The sequence below is a fragment of the Haliotis asinina genome, chromosome 10 (genome assembly GCF_037392515.1).
Source record: "Haliotis asinina isolate JCU_RB_2024 chromosome 10, JCU_Hal_asi_v2, whole genome shotgun sequence".
In the NCBI taxonomy this organism is placed as follows: Eukaryota; Metazoa; Mollusca; class Gastropoda; order Lepetellida; family Haliotidae; genus Haliotis; species Haliotis asinina.
The window spans coordinates 32,590,495-32,610,421 of NC_090289.1; the positions used below are offsets into that span (position 1 = coordinate 32,590,495).

General features: G+C 38.4%; 1 protein-coding gene across 13 annotated transcripts in view; it reads left to right on the forward strand.

Annotated features, from left to right (window-relative positions):
- LOC137298154 (poly(rC)-binding protein 3-like) overlaps positions 1 to 19,927 on the forward strand; it is a 351,152-nt gene that overhangs the window by 237,829 nt on the left and 93,396 nt on the right. For 4 of the 13 annotated variants that reach the window (XM_067830278.1, XM_067830269.1, XM_067830272.1 and 1 more), the window contains exon 1: positions 10,471 to 10,816. The exons of 7 other annotated variants lie outside the window; for them this stretch is intronic. The gene's annotated coding sequence lies outside the window, so the exon portion shown is untranslated. Of the gene's footprint in view, positions 1 to 10,397; positions 10,817 to 19,927 lie in introns of those variants that run through there. 2 more of the 13 variants (XM_067830290.1, XM_067830284.1) reach the window with 2 other exon arrangements.

Sequence of the window (19,927 nt, forward strand, 5' to 3'; positions counted from 1 at the left end):
CGGGTTCGATTCCCCACATGGGCACAATATGTAAAACCCACTTCTGGTGTCCCCCATTGTGATATTGCTGGAATATTGCCCAAAGCGGGGTAAAACCCAACTCACTCACTCACTTAATCGTGATCTTTAGCACTATATCATAGTTTTCACAACCCCATTAAATTTGACATATCAGAGTCCAATGCTTCCAATGTATCAAGGTTGGAACTGGATAAAATTATGATGGTTTTGTCACGATTGTAGTTTGACATATCTGGTGATTCTATAGATCCTATTTTAAGACAGACGGGTTCATTCAGTCATTTTCCTCAATATTTTACCAAATTCGCCCATGACTTCAGGCTATTTCAAATTGATTATTCATTGACAATAACATGTTGTAAGTGTAGAATAGTTGCACATATGTATTGGGCTGTCACTTGAAGGCGATGTGTTTTCTTATGAGAGAATAACAAGGCTTGTAGATATGAATGTAGTCTGTGATACAGACCCCAAAGCAAATATATCCAAGAAAGCCCATGCAAATCTAGAAAACGTGGCAAGTCTAGATTCCCTTAGCTGAAAATGAAGAAAGTCTCAGGGCTAATTTTTCACTATTTTATTAATTTTTTTACTATGAACTTTTTTCAGTAAAATATGTTCATTTCAAAGACTAGTTGTTATCCTAATACGCATGTTACAGTAACATGTAAAAGGTTTGTTGAGTGTGTTTTTACAGTTAATGGTGGTGTGATGTTTTTTTGTTGAACCTCAATTTGAGGAATTCATGATACTTGGTACTCAGCCACAGAATGTACATTTCACACATTGGATCCATGTTTATGTAGCATCGTTTGCTCTTATTGAACATATGGAAACATTTCTCTTTAGCAACGTCTTCATTATTTATTGTGCCAATAGCTTCCAGTGAAAACCAACAGGAGAAGAAAACGACATTACGTACCAGCATAAAAATGAGGCTTAGGTCTACAGAAGGCTGTCAATCAGTTGAAAAGAAATATGATTTCAAGTTATGTGTAGAGTTACTGCAGTTCCGAACTTGTATCATTGTGTTATTTACCTTGGAATGAACATGCTCCAACCCTGCACTGGGTGGTCAGACTCGCTGACTTGATTGACACATGTCATTGGTTCCCAATTGCACAGATCGATGCTCATGATGTTGATCACTGGATTGTCTGGTCTAGACTCGATTAATTACAGACCACTGCCATATAGCTGGAATATGGCTGAGTGTGGCGTAAAACTAAACTCACTCACTCACTCACTCACTCACTCACTCACTCACTCCAACTCTGCCTGTCTTGTAATGTCTGTTCTATTTGGAATTACACTTTCTTAGTACAGACGAAATTCTCATACTGTATTTAGTCAAGTAAAATCCGGGATTTGAACCTGCACCCTCAGAGTCAGGCACCTAATCATGAGCACACAAAGTCAACATCCAAACCCACTCCACCACTGCTGAGTGTAATCTCAAATATAGCATGTCTTACATTTGACCACTTTCTAGATGGCATTGTGTATTCATACCTTTCAGTCCTGGGAGCCATGCTAATTAACAGTTAACTTCCATTTTTGTGGAAGGTGTGGTGGCTGAGTTTGTTAGGCGGTTGACTTTGTGTACTGGCGATTAGGTGCCTGACTCTGAGGGTGTGGGTCCAAATCCTGGATGGAACTCAACTCAAGAAAGAAAGTACTGGAATTGGTACTTTACTGAGAAAGTGTAGTCACAAATAGAACATATGTTACATGTGACCACATTCTAAACGGCATTGTGTAATCTACCTGTCTTCATTAATATTCAACACCCTGTCTTTATTGTCCTGGATATTCTCACGAGTCGGAGATAAATGGGGAGTTCAGAGTATCGTATGAGTCAATGATAATAGTTCTCTCAGTTTTGTCACATTCGGCCCTTATGTCCGCAACGTAATATGATTTCCATAAGATCAAACAATCCATGTGTAATTTGTCAGTTTTGATTTAAAAGAATGTTTGGAAAATGTATTATTTTCAGTGAGATTTTCATAAATAATGAAATGAAAAAGGGATATTTTAATCAAATACTGAAGAGCGATACATATTCAAGTGACCTTTAAACTGTTTATTGATATTCACACAATGAACAGAAAATGAATTATTCTCTCACACTGTACTACTGAAAAGAAGTCCAAAACACCCATTATTTCCAATTGCTATGGTTAAGCTGTCAAATCATGACTGATTCTTTCTCGTAATATGAAAGAATTGGATGTTCTTTTATTTCTTTTTAGTATTTTGAATCTTCACACTTCTGTTGGATTGTTCCACATGAATATTCATGTTTTTTTTCTTTTTAAGCATCTGTAGAAATACTCATAGTTAAAGAAAATGTTTATCATGACCGCATATTTAAATTGTGTTGCTATCATCAGTTTTATGTGTTGATAGTCTTGATGGTGATTTTGATCCACATCATGATAGAGTCTCGATTTTGCTTTTGATATGGTCAACATCTATCTCTAATTTTAGGTTGTATGTAGTTAGGGAAATAGTTTTGTTGCTTTCCTATTCAAGAACTGTGATGTGTGTGTTGATATGATCGAGTCTGGATGCTGCTTTTCTTTAAAATTTAATTTTACTATACATTCGGTTCCCTAAATCTTGGCACTTGGTTAAAGTGTGTGCTTATCATGCCAAAGACCTGGGTTCAATTCCCCACATAGGTACAATGGCTGAAACCTATTTCTGGTGTACCCTGCCATGATATTGCTTTAAAACTGAAAAAGATGGTGTAAAACCGAACTCACTTGCTCACTTAACATTTTGGCCAAGTCTACAAAAATATTGATTCTGTGTCTTTTGTAAACTGTGTTGCCCAATACTGAATCAGCATCTGGAGCCAATACTTAGCCTGTACACAATAACATATAAGTCATTAACTTGTCAAAAATGTTTGTACGGAAGATAGTATCTTCCACCATCCTTAACCTGACCCCTTTTACCTGGAAAATTACTCTAATGGATCAAAAACACGATGTTAGTATATGTGATTTAAGTCATTAAATCCTTGTCTTATCTGGGGGATGACATGAAAGTAACCTTCCCATAACTATCAGAGAAAAACTGTAATTCCTATCATGTGGGTTGACATTTTAGAAGTATTTCACTGATCTCCTTGCTGCTAAACCAAGGGGAACACAATGCGCAGCTACATAAACATTGTGGAGTGTCTGTCTCAGAGTGGAGAGTCAAACGTCCTCCCCCTTGCAGTCAAGAATGTCTGGTAGTGGAGAATGTTCTACAAACTTCCATAGCTTGGTGCACACTGCCATGCTTCTGATCCCCATGGCTGGGGAAGTCATCAAACTTTGTAAACATTTCTCCTAATCAGTGAAGATTTGTTAAAGAAAACGTCTTCAAAGGGTTCTGACTGGATGTGCATAGGTGCACACTTGTGGGTAATGGTTGTACGCTATGCCAGCTTGGGCAACATTGTCAGAGCTAGAAAGGGCAACTTGAGTCGTTTCAGGATACATTTGTGGCTGGAGAGTGGTGTGGTGTTCTCTCTGGCTATTAGTCTCGTTATTGCTATTAATGTGTAAACTTACCTGTATGAAAATAATGTTTTTTATGAAAATGGAGCCATTAGGTGCATTATGTTTGCCAAAAAGACACTTGGGCACATATCGTGGATGTTGTTGTGTTATGGTGGTGGGTAATGCATGGTATCAGACTGCATCAAAGAGTTCTTCATGGATGAAAATGAAAGCCAACAGGGCCAGAGGAGGAAAATGTGTGTTTTGTAAGTCTGCTGTTTCTGGTGATTAAAACATCAGTCTCTCTGGGTATTTGTGTATGGAAGCCACAAATTAATAGAACTGCACTCTTGTTGAATTATCGTAAGAATAGAAATATGACACTAGGTTTTCTTGTAATGGAGGAGGTCCCAATCAGATAATCTTTTTGGGGAGCATGAATTTAGGTGAGAGTCATGTGAGTCTTTGGTAATGCGTCGTTCATATATTGTTATCTTCCCTTCAGTAATTACAGAGGAAGGTCCAGGTTAGAAAATTGGTCTTAAGTAACCCATGCTTTTCATAAGAGGCTGACTTGTTTGACACATCATCAGCTCCCATCTGTACAGATGAATGCTCATGCTGTTTATCACTGGAATGTTTGAGTATTTACAGACCACTCATTCATTTACTCACTCACTCCTTTGGTAATACATCGTACCTACACAGTTATCCTTTGGTAATACATCGTACCTATACAGTTATCCTTTGGTAATACATCATCCATATACTGTTATCCTTTGGTAATACATCATACCTATACAGTTATCCTTTGGTAATACATCGTACCTATACAGTTATCCTTTGGTAATACATCATCCATATACTGTTATCCTTGGGTAATACATCGTACCTATACAGTTATCCTTCCTTTGTAATGTATAATCCATATATTGGTATGCTTCCTTTGGTGGCGCATCATATATGCATATAGCTATCCTTTGTAAATGCACAATCCTTACATTGTTATCCTTCCTTTTGTAATGTGTTATTCATATACTGTTTTCCTGAATCCTTCAGTAATATGCCATTCATATGCTGTTATCCTTCTTTTGGTACCGCATTATTCATATAATGTTATCCTTTCCCTAATTATTAGTTTTAAGAGTCTGCAAGCAATATTTGTCCTGTGAAGAAACGGTTTTAGAACTGTATGTTTTGATAATTTTGTTAGAGCCTTGAATTAATCCTTGATAATCTGGATTGATTCGTGAATTGATGTATGTAACTGCTTTGAAAGAAATGGTTGAACACGTAGCAAAGATGTGTTGTGGGTAAAGTGTGTCCATTCTCTACATATGCAAGTCGTTTAAAACCTTGGTACTTTACTTGACTAGTCATGGAGATATTAAGAAGAACAAATTTTTTTTTATCTTAAAATGGTATATAAATAAGCCAAAATGTTGTGTCTGTTAGGTTGTACTGAGAGATTCAAGGAATCTCATTTATTAATGAACTTCAAATAATAAATGAATAAGTAAGTAAGTAAGTAAATAAATAAATAAATAAATAAATAAGTAAATAAGTAAATGAATAAATAAACTTTACGTCTAGCATAAATATCAGTAAGTGGTTGTAAAATATCTGGTGTTTTTGATTAAACCTGACCATCTGGGAACTGATCCTTAACAAAGATTAGGAGTTACACATGTCACATCCAGAGATATTACAGTCAGGGCTTGTACACAATTGGAACAAAGGTTGAGGGGTGTAGACGAACATTCACCTAAAAAATTCCCATGTACGCCTCAATCCACACATGGAATGATTTGTCATACAGCCCACAAGTAACAAAGAAATGTTTTGGTTATATGTTTGTGTGACGATAACATCAACTGCCACAACGTCACCATAGGAGCTACAAAGAGGGTTTTGTTTAACACTGCACTCAGTAATTGGTCAGCTATATGATGGAGGCCTGTACCAGAAACCAGATACTAGGCCTATACCTGTACTAATCTGTGGTTAATATCATGAACATCACTTGTGATACGCTGATATGTGTGAACCAAGTCATCAGTCCTGATCCAAATACATCAGATGAGGTAGCCCAGTGGTTAAAACATTCCCTTGTCATGCTGATTCACCTGAGTACAATGTGTGAAGTCCATTTCTGCTGTTTCTCATTTTGATGTTGTCAGAATGTTGCTAGATACGACGTTAAACTAGAACTCACGTGTCTTCAGAAAGGTATCCGGAAGGATCAGATACAATGTGACTGACAAATGATCCATTGCAACACAGCTAGATTCTTTAAATCTTTAAATCTTTAAATCTTTGCTAGTTTATGGACAAAACCAAGTTCTACTTGATCTGAATTTTAAAAAAACAAAACAAAAAAAACAACAAAAGTTTCATGAGAACAAAATTTTAAAATAATTTCTATCTAATATATGGTAAATTGATACAGGGGTCATGAACACCATTGGGAACATTTTTATATACTGTGTGCTTAGTCTTCTCCACAAAACCATGACCCCAAAGCTATGCATGAACACTAATTTGTTCATTGGAAGTAAGGCAGCAATGTAATGAAGATGGGAATACGAGAAGTAGTAAGGAGAGGTGAAAGGTACCAGGAATGTAAGGTCTTGATATGATGAAAGACCAAGTACACTTAGAAGAAGAAGAGCAAAAGTAATTGGAGAATAAGAGCGATCTGTGCGAGACCTATCAAGTTGCTGAAAGAGGAATCGTGAATCGTGATATTTTTAGGTGACATTTTCAAAGCACTCATTGGGACAGTGGATTAGAATAGATCCTGAGCAACTTAATGTTGGTATTAAGAGTGAGTGCGTGAGTTTAGTTTTACGCTGCACTCAGCAATATTCCAGCTATGTTGCGGCAGTCTGTAAATAATTGAGTGTGGACCAACAGCCTGAGCATTGGTCTGCGTAATCGTGAATCGATGACGTGTGTGAACCAGTAAGTGAGTCTGACCACCCGATCCAGTTAGTCACCTCTTACAACAAGCATAGTCGCCTTTTGTTGCAAGCATGGGTTGCTGAATACCTGTTCTACTCTGGATCTTCATTGGTCTATGTTGGTAATAAGAATAAACGAAATTGGATCCTAATGGTCGAGCTGATGGTCAAGATGATTAATAATGTTACGTTCTATCCTACAGGCATGGATTGTTGTTCATTATTTCGATCACTGGTAATAGTGGATCTTAGTGGTGAAGGTAATTGATATCATGTCGTTCTAACCCAGTGGGATAGCCTAGTGGTTAAAGTGTTAGCTTATCCTACAGAAGACCATGTTTGATTCCCCATATGGGTACAATGTATGATGTCCATTTCTGGTGTCCCCTGCTGTGATATTGTTGGAAGGTTAGCTGGAAGTGATTTAAGACAAAATTCACTCACTTACTCTATCCCAGTTGCCTGGGTTGTTGTTTATGGTATAAATCACTGGTATGAAGAAGCAGTACTGCTGGATGATAGTGGTCGGGGGCAAGGCCATTGGTCAGGCTGATTAATAACATGCTATTCTCCCCCACTGGCATGGACTGTCACTCATAATATCAATCACTTGTAATAGAAGCAATACTGCTGGATGCTGGTGGTCATGTTTTAATACCCCAGTGGCATAGACTGTCATTCATCATATCGATCACTGACTGGCCCAGACACAAATTATGTACAGACCTTTGTAGCCAGGATATTGCCCCATGTGGCATTAAACAACAGCCATTTCATGAGCTGTAGTAACCATCAAGACAGACTTGACTTATGGAGTTTCAAATTTGCAGAAGCAGCCTACGAGCAAGGATGACAAAGTGGTTCATCTCTGTGTGCATAATTGTTTGGCTACATAACCATGTTGTACTTGTGTGTTGATTGCAAGATCTAGTGTGGTTACTGTGATAAATTATATCTGGTTGTTTGGGAATATGTGGGTTCGCTAGGAGGAATACCTCTGGAAATATCAAAGGAGGAATCTAGACAAAATACAGGAAAAGAATGATGTTGAAAAAATCACCTACATGTGTGTTCTTAGCAGGGTTTATGTTTGTGTGGGATTAATGTTTTATTTTGTGGTGGTTGTGGGAAATGGTGTTGTAGATTGATGATTCTTGGGACAAGAAGAAACAAAATCTTTTAACTGATTTTTGTAAAGGAACTGAAAGGATATTATATAAAACATCAGGTGAAAAGTGATAGTTTTCCAAAGAAAACCTGATGCAAACAGTAAATGTTCTAACTGCTTTTCCCAATTTTGTAGAGGAATTTGTGGGATATGGTCTAAAACACCAGGTGAAAGGTGACAGTTTTCCAAAGAAAACTTGATAAAACCAGTAAATGTTTTAACTTTACCAGTTTTGTAAAGGAACTGGAAGGATATGGTGAAAAACATCAAGATGATAAGCGATAGTTTTTTAAAAAAAACATCAAGTGAAAAGTGATAGATTTTCAAAGAAACTTGAAAAAAAACAGGAAATGTGTCAACTGATTTTACCAGTTTTGTAAAGGAACTAATGAGATCTGGTCTGAAACATCAAAATGTTTAGTGATAGTTAAAGAAAACTTGATAAAAGCAGACAATGTTTTAACTGATTTTACCAGTTTTGTAAAGGAACTAATCGGATCTGGTGTGAAACATCAACATGTTAAGTGATAGTTACAGAAGACTTGATAAAAGCAGACAATGCTTTAACTGATTTCACCAGTTTTGTAAAGGAACTAATCGGATCTGGTGTGAAACATCAAATGTTAAGTGATAGTTAAGGAAAACTTGATAAAAGCAGACAATGCTTTAACTGATTTCACCAGTTTTGTAAAGGAACTGGAAGGATGTGGTCTAAAACAAGATGATCAGTGATAGTTTTTCTGAGAGAAAACTTGATAAAAATAACAAAGAGTGGCATGGAGAAGATGTGGTAAACAGTCTCTCAGGACAAAGCCATGCAGAAGGGAAGGATGTGATAAGAAGTTGTTATCTGTCAGTAACACGGGCAACAGGATATACAGGCCGTATCCTGTACACAGGCACCTCTATATACATTATACACATGCTACAGCCAGCATGCTACTGACATGGACAGTGCAAACAGACCTATGTCCAGCTTGATAGAAAAACTTGTGTTCATCCTTTTTATGTCCTCAATAATTATCCAAGTTACATTGAAACAGAACTTCAGCACATGTATTTTTGTTTGTAAGCAACAAATAAACTGTATTTGATAGAGCTGAAGTTTACAGACTGTTTCTTATTATAAATAAATCAATGTATTACTAGTGTGTTATGAGAGCTCTGTTATTTATTGACAAGGGCATTTGTGTTCCTGTAATGAGGTTTTAGTTTAAATTTTTGTGTAATAAACACCCAATTTTGCGTTTAATCTGTAGTAAAGAGACAAAATGTAAAAACAGAGGTCAGCATTAACAAGAAATATGATGTATAATGACACATGCATGTTTATGTATCCATATGAACATGCGTAGATGTGCATGTGGAAATGTTTGCAAAGTGCATGCGATGCAGAACTGCATCCTGTTTATTTCCTCAGTGCAGAACTTCAATACACTTTCTACTTCAGTTATCCACCCTGACTTCATTCATATTTGACTTCCTCAAAGAGAAAACTGATCGGCTTATCACCAGCAAGTGTATGCATCTTGACCCAGATGCCCGTCTGTTAGTGCCACACCCAGTATCTGGTATTGTCGTTCCATTAAGGAAATCACAGTCAAGAAAAGGGATCTATGTTTGGCTTCAACAAGATATTAGCTTATTTGACTTGCTTGAATGTCAATACATCTGTAGCTGATCACAGGATGTGGCGGGCAAGAACACAAGTTGTGGAAAGTGTATAGTTTGAAAGGCTCACTGCGATCAAGATGAGGGGATGTATGTAGCATGTTGTATCTATACGTTTGGGGAAATTTGTGGATTTCTAGTAACTTTGTTGAATTTTAGTTTTAATATTATTCATGACGACTGATTGCAGAGTATAGTTTCATGGCTGTATAGTTTCACATGTTCAGTTCTATGTCTAAGGGTTTATACAGTGTTGACCCTTAACTAATCAGGCATATGAGGGATGTTAATTATCATTGATTAGTAATGGAACACAAATTCAGAGGGTTCAGTTTATTGAGATGGACTGGAAAAGATAGTTCTTGTTTAGCATTCCATTGTGAAGAAACAGTGGCACCGTTCTCCATACTATGACCATACTAAATGTTTTAGGAATTATTACATTGTTTTGGTATACTGGGTTTGGTTATTTATTGGAACTGTTTGGTTTATATAATTTGTTGAACTTAGTTCTTTTTATAATTTTCCAGTCTTGAAATTTGGCGCTGCTTCTCCACTATTATGTGCAATGGTGGGGGCAGTCAGGGTTTGTTGTGCTTTTGATGGCATTGCACTGCAATAAACGGTTTTGGTATCTCTTCCTTCTACCAGACTTGCTTCACAAGACATAGCTACCTGGCATCAAGCACTTAAGAAAGGACATTTGGCCTGCTTTTATTTTCACAACATCAATGACTAGAATGTTGCTCAGCTTTAAATCATTACTTGCTTAGCAAGGGCTTTCCCAATAGTGGGGCATCCCCTTGCCTTATAGTGAAGACTGCCTAGCCTTGGTTCCCCTTGTTGAAACAGGCACAATCTGTGTTAACACTGCCATCTGGGACTGAAAACAATGTCTGTGGGCCAGTCCATTATGGCATTGAGGGACAAGTGGTCATTTGTACTCGACTTTCAAAGGTCACTAAACTGATCAATTCTGGGCAAATATATTGATTTATTCTCACATAATCCTTTATTGATTTTGAATGTCAAGAGGGCTTAGTGAAGCAGCTAAATTGATGATTATTCTCACAGACTGGAGCTGTTAGGCTATCCTGCCGCCCCCCTGAGTGAGTGGTTTGGGCCATGGCAAGGGCTTCCCCCTGTAGGAGTGCATGAATGCCTATTCAAATGAAGACAGGCTGGCAGAGCCAGGTACAGAGAATGCCGCCACAGCAACTCAAAGCAACGCCAGATTTTGTCTTCACAAGCGTGTAGATAAGGTTTCATACAGAGATTTCTCTCCCCTAGGAGCTAGTTCCTTCACACCGGCAGACAAGAAACGGTGCTAGAGAGAGGAAGTTGACTGTTGATATGAGAGCTTCTGGTTATCTGATGTTGTGACCGATCACTCCAGTAATGTAGATGCCAACACTAGTTTACAATCAGGCCACAGGGACATAGCAATAAGCCTCCTAGCGAGGACATCCAGCATTTCTGTGATAGCAGACCAGGTGAGTTGATTTTCAATTTCTCCATTGTCTTCTAGTTCGGCTGTGGGGGGAAGAGCACGTGTGTAGCCCTCCTTGCAGTCTATCTTGGGCCAGGAGTCTGTTGATGCAGGTCTGCCTGCCAGTCAGTCTGTCTGTCTCTAGCCATGTGCTTTCTTCCACTATGACTGTCTACCTCTCTTTCTCTCAGTTGTATTGATTCCGTAGTTCCAGCATCTGTACACTTGACTGGTAACAGGTCTTTCTTGCCTACCATATTCTGGAGTAGATTTTGTTTGGATTTTTTTGTTTCTGAAGAGGAGATGGACATGAATGGACTTTGCGGTCTATTAGTATCTCAGGTGATGGCACATTTACAATCAGATTCATTCTCAGTTATTATGCAATGTTGATATCAAGAAATCTGTAGCTGGTGTATATATTTACATGTCACCAATTCAAGTACTTAGGAAATGTTCTGCTTGGGTTCATCAAGGTTAGTTTCCGATCCAGCAGATGTTGACAGTGTGGTATGAATCTGTCAGTGCAGATTCATACTGAAGAGAGTAGTACAACACATTAAAGCCTTGTATGAGTTATATCTTCCAGCTGGCCACCAGATACTGGGCCTCAATGTAGAACCAGGGTGAATACATGTACAGAGCTGTGGTATACTCACTCGCCATTGTACACAGTGTGGGAAGAGGGGAAGCGTCAGTACACGTGTAGTAAATCATATAGTCCGTACCTACAGTCGGTTCATCCATATATTCTTAGCCGGACTAGTCACGATATGGCTGAGATATTGCCGATGTGATGTTAAATATTAACTCCCTCACTCACTTAGCCTGAATGTAGAACCAGGGTGAATACATGTACAGAGCTGTGGTATACTCACTCGCCATTGTACACAGTGTGGGAAGAGGGGAAGCGTTAGTACACTTGTAGTAAATCATATAGTCCGTACCTACAGTCGGTTCATCCATATATTCTTAGCCGGACTAGTCACGATATGACTGAGATATTGCCGATGTGATGTTAAATATTAACTCACTCACTCACTTAGCCTGAATGTAGAACCAGGGTGAATACATGAACTTTTAATAGGCGTGATATATGTACTCTTCATCATAAACAATGTGATGAAAATGCAAAGCATGAGTACGCTTGTAGAAAGTCTATAATCCACACCTACTATTGCTCATTCATATATTCTTATCCTTCCTTGCTGGTCAAACTTCTAAATGTCTCTCAGAGAACCTATAGAAGGCTGAGAAAATTCAGATGACACAACATTATGGATGAACAACTTCTTTATTTTCAAAACGGTGACATTTCGGAATAGGTTCTTATACCGTTTTTAAGCACATGGAGGAATGATGGGGTACACAACGTTATCTGCAAGATTTATAGTGTACCGTATCATTCCCCAATATGCTTGAAGACTGTATTAGAAATTACACCGACATGTCGCCATTATTAAAATAAAGAAGTTGTTCATCCATAAAGTTGTGTCATCTCTATACCGGTGACTTCTAGAATGCCATTCAAACAAATCTGATGAAATTGGAACACATTTGGTCATAGAAACTTACCAGTGTTTAAACTATTATCTCCTCTCTACTATCTATTATCTACTATCTATTAAACGTAAAGTACAAATGAATCCAAAAATGTTGTTTTATTTCTGAAGGTCAGACTTACCAAATCATGTTGTTCTTGAGTCGGAGACAGTATGAATGTATTTGAGGATCTGGGAGACAGACCAGGAAATTGGCAACCTTAGCAGATTTAATTCTTATCATTCAAAATGCCATGTTAAATCAATTTATGGTGTACGTCAATTCTACAGTTGATGATACTCTAACTGCACTCATACAAAGTCTCAGTTTAGCACCTGTCATTTATTACAATGTCTAGACCTGTACTGACAATGGGCAGCAGAGCGTGAAGCTGAGCCCTGCTTTAATTGGCATCCCTTTTTTGTTGATGGTCAAAGCCAGACTCATTGAACTGGGTTGGTTTTTTGGAGTCGGTATATAATGTAATGTGATGTATGAGTATTTTAAAGATAAATGTGTGAAAAAGTACTGTGCTGGTCTTGAAGCCCCATTCTAGATGCTGCAGAGGGAGGTCACTTTAGAGGGTGAAATCACCACAGTTTAATGACCTGTGTTAGTTATGTATGTTTAGGGAACATATCCAGTCCTATACACTGTCATAGTCTGTCTTGCAGCTCTTGAACCGCATTATTTCCCTTCTGACTAGTCCCCACAACAGTGCTAGAGCCCTGAATACAACAAGTCCAGATATCATTGTTTTCTGAAGTTGACAAGTGGTCCTTTTCAATAAAGTGAAATTTGTTGTTATTAAAGTCATATATGATCACAACCTACGTGTTGTCTAGCACGGCCCAAGAAAGTTGATGACAAAGAAGGTACATATGATGTAAGCAGTTGTATAATTTTTGTTTATCTTTGTATACATCAGAATCCTCTTGTATGGCCAGATTATTCTTTTTGATGAATGCTATAATTTGCCAAGTTGGTATTCACCCCAATCTTGCTACTCATGATGTGTATCCAGGTGATGTCAAATGATGCTTCACAAAAAATTTATACCATTTATACCATACCTTTGTATACATCTCAGTCCTGTACATGCTGTGTATTTTGATAAGGTACAAACAGTTAGTGAGTTATATAGGTATATGCTATGTCTTGCTATATGCACCCTGTACAGCCAGATGATGTAAAGAGAAGTTACACTGAGCAGAAAGAGGTACAAGCTATGAACTCTACCTGGGCACACACCTCATCATGCAGTCTGTCAGAGCCAGATGTCAGACGTATACACATCGTTGGGAGATAAATGAGTTATACACTCTAATGGGCACACACCACACCGTCATGGCTGTATGGTAGAAATGGAGTACACACTTTGTGGAAGATAAATGAGTTATGCAGTTTAATGGGCAGTTGTTGTGGCCCATCATAAATTTGTCAGAACCAGAAGGTATGAACTACAAACACTGTTGGGAGTTACTGAGTTATACGCTAATCCAGGACCTGTATTCTTCTTGTATGTCAGAACCAGATATTAACTACAAACACTGTAGGCAGTAATACAAGTCATACACTCGACCTGGACCTATATTCCTTCACCCTGTCAGAACCAGATGATGTTGAGATTCACACTGTAGACAGCAATATGACTTATACACCCAACTGGACCTATATTCCTACACCCTGTCAGAACCAGATGATGTTGAGATTCACACTGTAGACAGCAATATGACTTATGCACCCAATTGGACCTATATTCCTACACCCTGTCAGAACCAGATGATATTGATATCCAGTAGACAGCAATATGACTTATACACCCAGTTGGACCTATATTCCTACACCCTGTCAGAACCAGATGATATTGATATCCAGTAGACAGCAATATGACTTATACACCCAACTGGACCTATATTCCTACACACTCTCAGAACCAGATGTTATTGAGATACTGTAGAGAGCTGTCCAGCCGTGGTACGTGGAGGATGCTGGCTAGAAGATTCTCACAAGGTAATGACTCAGTCATGGATGACGAGCAGGATTACTCCCAGTAAGAAGAGGGATAATGTTATATCAATAAGCTTATAGCTCTAATAAAACTTCATTGCGATGGGTAGTGGAAGGTGAGATTCAGTGGTGCTGCAAATTGAATTTACTATGGTAAAGTCACACGTGTCAGTAATTTCTGTAGTAGGTGAGATGTTAACTTGATTGAGGAGCTTATTTCTGTGGCGATTACAGGTCATATTGAGAAGTAAAGAAAAATACTGTTTGACTGACAAGATTTTGATTCTTTTTGGATGGCATTAATATACAATACCACCCGTGAAGATCTCTGGTAGAATAGGCTCTTAGCAACTCATGCTTGCCATAAAAGGTGACTATGCTTGTCCGAAGAGGTGACTAACGGGATCGGGTGGTCAGGCATGCTGACTTGGTTGACACATGTCAGCTGTTAACAAATGCACAGATTGATGCTCATGCTGTTGATCACTGGATTGACTATTAGTGACTCATTTACAGATCGCCACCATATAGCTGGAATATTACTGAGTGCAGTGTGAAACTAAACTCACTCACTCACTAATATACAAAACAAAATATACAACTTAGTGTCATGACTGTTTGTAAGTGATGATCGATGGTTAAACTTTCTTCATCCGAGTAAACAAAGGCATGTCTTTGAAAGAAATGATATACAAAATGGCGTGGAGTTTGTAAAGTGGGCAAACATGTCTGGATAATGATGCCCTCTAGAGTCAATAGTTATTCCTGTAGGTCAGGTTTTGTCATCAGTTAGTCAGACTAGGCTGTTAGTTCAGAAGTTGATGGTAGCCGGGCAATGATCTTGCCCTCGGTACACCACAGACAGAGGAATGTCTAATTGAAAAACCATTCACGCTCAGATGAGGAACCGTCTTGTGTAACAGGCCTTGTACCTTAGTATCACTGATAATGTTTTAGTTGCCTGGACAGCTTCAGCTCTGTACCTGTTACGAAAGAAATAAGCTGGGTAATACCCCATTCCCTCCTAGATTGCAGCGGTAATAGCTTTGTGTGTGGAAGCTTGAAAATCACTGGTGGCCACGAGGATGCTTCTGATGTGTGGAACCAAGCTCCCTTGTCTAAACATGTTGGTTCGGTGGTGATAAAAATTTGTAAGTACTTACATTGAAAAGAAGTGTGAAATACAAGGATTTTGTGAAAGGCTTTATGATTCTTTGATGTTCATTAAGGCGGCTGAAGAGGCAGATGGGGAAAATACTTTACTCTGCTGTGCCAAAACCGCAGATGCTGAACATGTATCCTGACGCACAGAACTGTATTTCTGTGTATTGAAAATGCATTTTGAAATCGTTTCTAGATCAGAGGAGCTTGCGCATCTTTTGGGTTTGTTAATGAACAAACTGGTTCCAGATTTGTAATTTCGTTCATGAAAGACCTAAAGCTTTGGAAAAAGTGTTAACACATCACTCAAGGGTTAAAAAAAGGGTTACCACATCACAAAGAGTTGAAAAAAGGGTTAGTAAACTAAGGGGACAATACTTTATGTGATTGTGATAGAGATACATGTTGTGGTATCAAATTCTACTTCAAGCCTCTTTGGTACTAATATCATATGGAGTAATTGTACATGTCCATCAATGTGGCTGCCAATAGTCTGACCGTATCTGTGTCTAACCAACCCTCCCATACTGGTGTTAGGGCAGTGTTGTTGGAGAATTAACCATTGTTGTTGAAGATTCCCAGCCTGACCGCCTATCTCCTGCTGTCGCTGTATTGTCCGAAGGCTTTTGTGAGCTCAATGTGAGCACGTTAGGTCCATCTCTCCCCTTCAAGCCCTCTATCACAACCCTTGACTTTATCCAAAGATGTCCTGGAATCGATCATCGTTGCTTCTGCTTCGCTGGTTTCTTACCCTTTCCTTTGTCAGTGCCTTCCAAGATTATTACCCATTTTCTCCCTGCTTAGTCCTGGTTAACCAGAGAAACCCATCCTTCAGGGACACTCATTAAAATTTTCCTGGAATTTGTGGAAGAAGTTTTATTGTGATGAGTTGTTCGATACAGGTTGTTTTCGTCAGGGTTGGTTGTTAAACTTACATTTGATCCCAAAATGAGGAAGAGACCCCCATTGGGAGCACCATTGGTGATTCGCTAATTACCGACTTTATCAATGAAATCGAGATCTTCCCAAAATGTTAATACACTGTACACTTCCCTCACAAGGCAATACAGACATTATCCCCCCTTTTTGCAGCTCATATCTTATTGCTGAAAATTACAGAGGTCTCCTTTTATTCGCTGAAAACCTAAATACCAATTTTGTTAAAACTTATATTCTAGTTTTCTAATTTTGACAGCGAGCAATTTGGTTTTGAAAAAAATTCTGACATAATTAAAACTGAAACAACAGATTCAGGGTTGTGTTTACATCATCAGTGTTAAGCTGCTTTCAACAGTGAAGAGTCTTGAATTGCTCTCTAACCTGTGAGGATGGTAGCGTTTGCTCATTTGATTCCAACTTCAGCCTCTTCAACAATGTCTGGGATAATGGGCGGATGTTTCTTTTGCTGCCAAAGTTGCGTAAGATTACAAATTTAAATTTCAGTTGTGTAGTTGAAGTTGTGTGAGAGCCCTACAGAATGTTTTCTGTGTTATCTGTCAGTTTACCAGGAAAATTATTGGACATCTTTCAGGCTCACAACTGTTGACTTAAGATGACCCATTCACCATCATAGCTTGATTTCAAAGTGGGTTCGGTGAGTTGGTTTAGTGGTTGGAACCGCCGCTAATGACCTCTGAAGAGCCAGGTTTAATTCCCCAAATGGTTACAATAAGGGAACCTCATTTCTGATGTTCCCTATCATGAAATTGCTGGAATTTTGCTAAAAGCAGTAAGAAACCGCACTCACTCATTTTCAAAGAGACATTGCCTTCTTTTGTTCTAATATCTAACTTGGAAATGAATTTGTCTGGCTCATTAGAATAATTTGAGTAGGAACAATATTTTAGTAGAGTGTCATTGAAGTCAAGATCAAAAAGGAAAACATTTTGTGGAGCAGCCTACGACCTTAACCATCAAGAATGGAAATATACATTCATGGATAACAGAAGATTGATACAACTGAGGGATAGGACATGTTGAAGTGAGAAACAAGTTTTATTCAGTTCTTAAACCTGATGGTCCAATTCAGTCAAAGTACATTTTTCAAAAGTTTTGGTTTCATGAAAGAGCATGAACCATCCATGGCAAGTCTGTGGTCGGGGGTATCTAACTTATTCCAGGACTCTGATGATCTGATGGGGCTATAAACAACATATGGCATGTATTTACTCACCAAGGGGATGGGTTAGAATATGGAGGTCTTTGTGTTTGGGGAGACCACAGGAGTCAAGGTGCAAGGGTGGACTACTTGAGGTCACATCAGGGAGAGATAGACTACAGTAAGACAGTATGGGAACTGCATGGTTAGACACTGACTCTGTCTAGAATGGATTAGGTTACATTTGGAATGTGGAGTGGACGATTCTTAAGGTGAATTAACAGTATAAGAAAAGGACAGTGTTTTGGTAAGATAAACAAGTGGAATAGACAAAAGATTTGATGTATGATGTGGGACATTTGCAGATGTGGAAAAGCCACAAAAGTGCATAGCAATGTATGTAAATGTAGATTGCGGATGATGATTTATTCACAGCATATGCAAAGGTGGACAGTACCGCAGGTGCAGACATCAGTCAGCATTGAAGCCGATATAAAATACATTCCTTCTGACTAGACAGTGGAGGTACAGCTACAAAGAGACAGTCCTTCATACAATAGAATAACAGGTACAAGGGTACAGTCCTTCAGACAATACAATAGAATAACAGATACAAGGGTACAGTCCTTCTGACAACAGTGGAATAACAACTACAAGGGTTCAGTCTTTCTACAACATAATGGAATAACAGATTCAAGGGTACAGTACTGTTAAAAGTGTAATAATAGCTACAATAGTACAATCCTTCTGACAACATAATGGAATAACAGATACAAGGGTACAGGACTGTTAACAGTGGAATAACAGCTACAATAGTATGATCCTTCTGACAACATAATGGAATAACAGATACAAGGGTACAGTCCTTCTGACAATATAGTGGAATAACAGATACAAAGGTACAGTCCTTCTGACAATACAGTGGAATAACAGCTACAAGGGTACAGTCTTTCGACAACATAATGGAATAAAAGATTCATAGGTACAGTCCTGTTAAGACAGTGGAATAACAGCTACAGTAGTACAATTCTTCTGACAACATAATGGAATAACAACTACAAAAATACATTCCTTCTGACAATAGTGGAATAACAGATACAAAGGTACAGTCCTTCTGACAATACAGTGGAATAACAGGTACAAGGGTACAGTTCTTCTGACAACACAGTGGATGTATGGCTGCAAATATACACTGTTTCAGATATTAACATAAGGTACTGCTCTAATGATACAGAGATCAGTACACTGAGTCAGATGGTTCTCTGGACACCTGGGGTTACTGACATGGTATAGCAGTGCACTGACTTGTGTGTGGAGTGTGGGGCTCTGTGCATGCCTCCTGACTTCCTTCCCCAGTAATAGATACCCCCAGCTTTGTTCCCCTTGGCGCCCCCTGCTGACTCTCTCTGCCACGTGCCCAGCGCATGGGAGGAGGATATACCCTGCCTTGTAGCCAGGAGTCAACTTTAACAGATCTTGAAATATTGGTGTGCAGATGTAACATGGATCTAGTCTGGGATCAGATGATTAGTTTTCCACACTTCGATTAATGTTCACAGTCTGAGATTGAAGAATGTTGCTGTTTTTCAAACAAGTTTCATTAAATTATTCTTTTGACTATCATTTATAAAGTTCAGAAGTGCTGATCTTTTGAGGTTTGTGTTTTGGTATTGAATTATGCTTTAGATGTCTGTATAAAAATTTCACTGATGGGATACATTTCTTTGTTCAAAGAAGTTCTTGATGGCAAAATTAGTTGTGCAACTTATTTTGATATTACGTGAGAGAATGCAGAATATTTTTGTAAGAATAGGTTTGATGATACCAATGATAAATTACGACTAAAGCTGAAATGAAGATCCAGTTGGTCAGTACAAGTATTCAAAGAGTAATACATGTTTCAACCATTTTTAAATGAAAATATTTCAAAGGCAAGTTTAGAGGGAAGATTTGAGGACTAATTCTGAGGATAGGTAATTTTCATCACAGACATGCATAAATTATGCTTTTGTAAAATTCGATCGACATCCAAGAAGTAATGTACCAGTTTTTGTGTATAACATTTCGAAAGACAGATCTTTGCATGCGCCTTTTTTAGGTTTGTGTTGAATTGAGGAAATTTGGTTTTGTTCCGAACTTCAGAATACAAAGGTCTGCCTGCGGCCATTGTACATACATGTTGAGTTTCCAGCCAGCTCACCCAGGTGTATGGCAGTGTTGGTATTTCACAAGTATTTTGCCTCTGTCTATTGGTGATGTGTAAGACAGTGTCGGCTGTGGTGGAACATAAAGCAGACTCTGGGT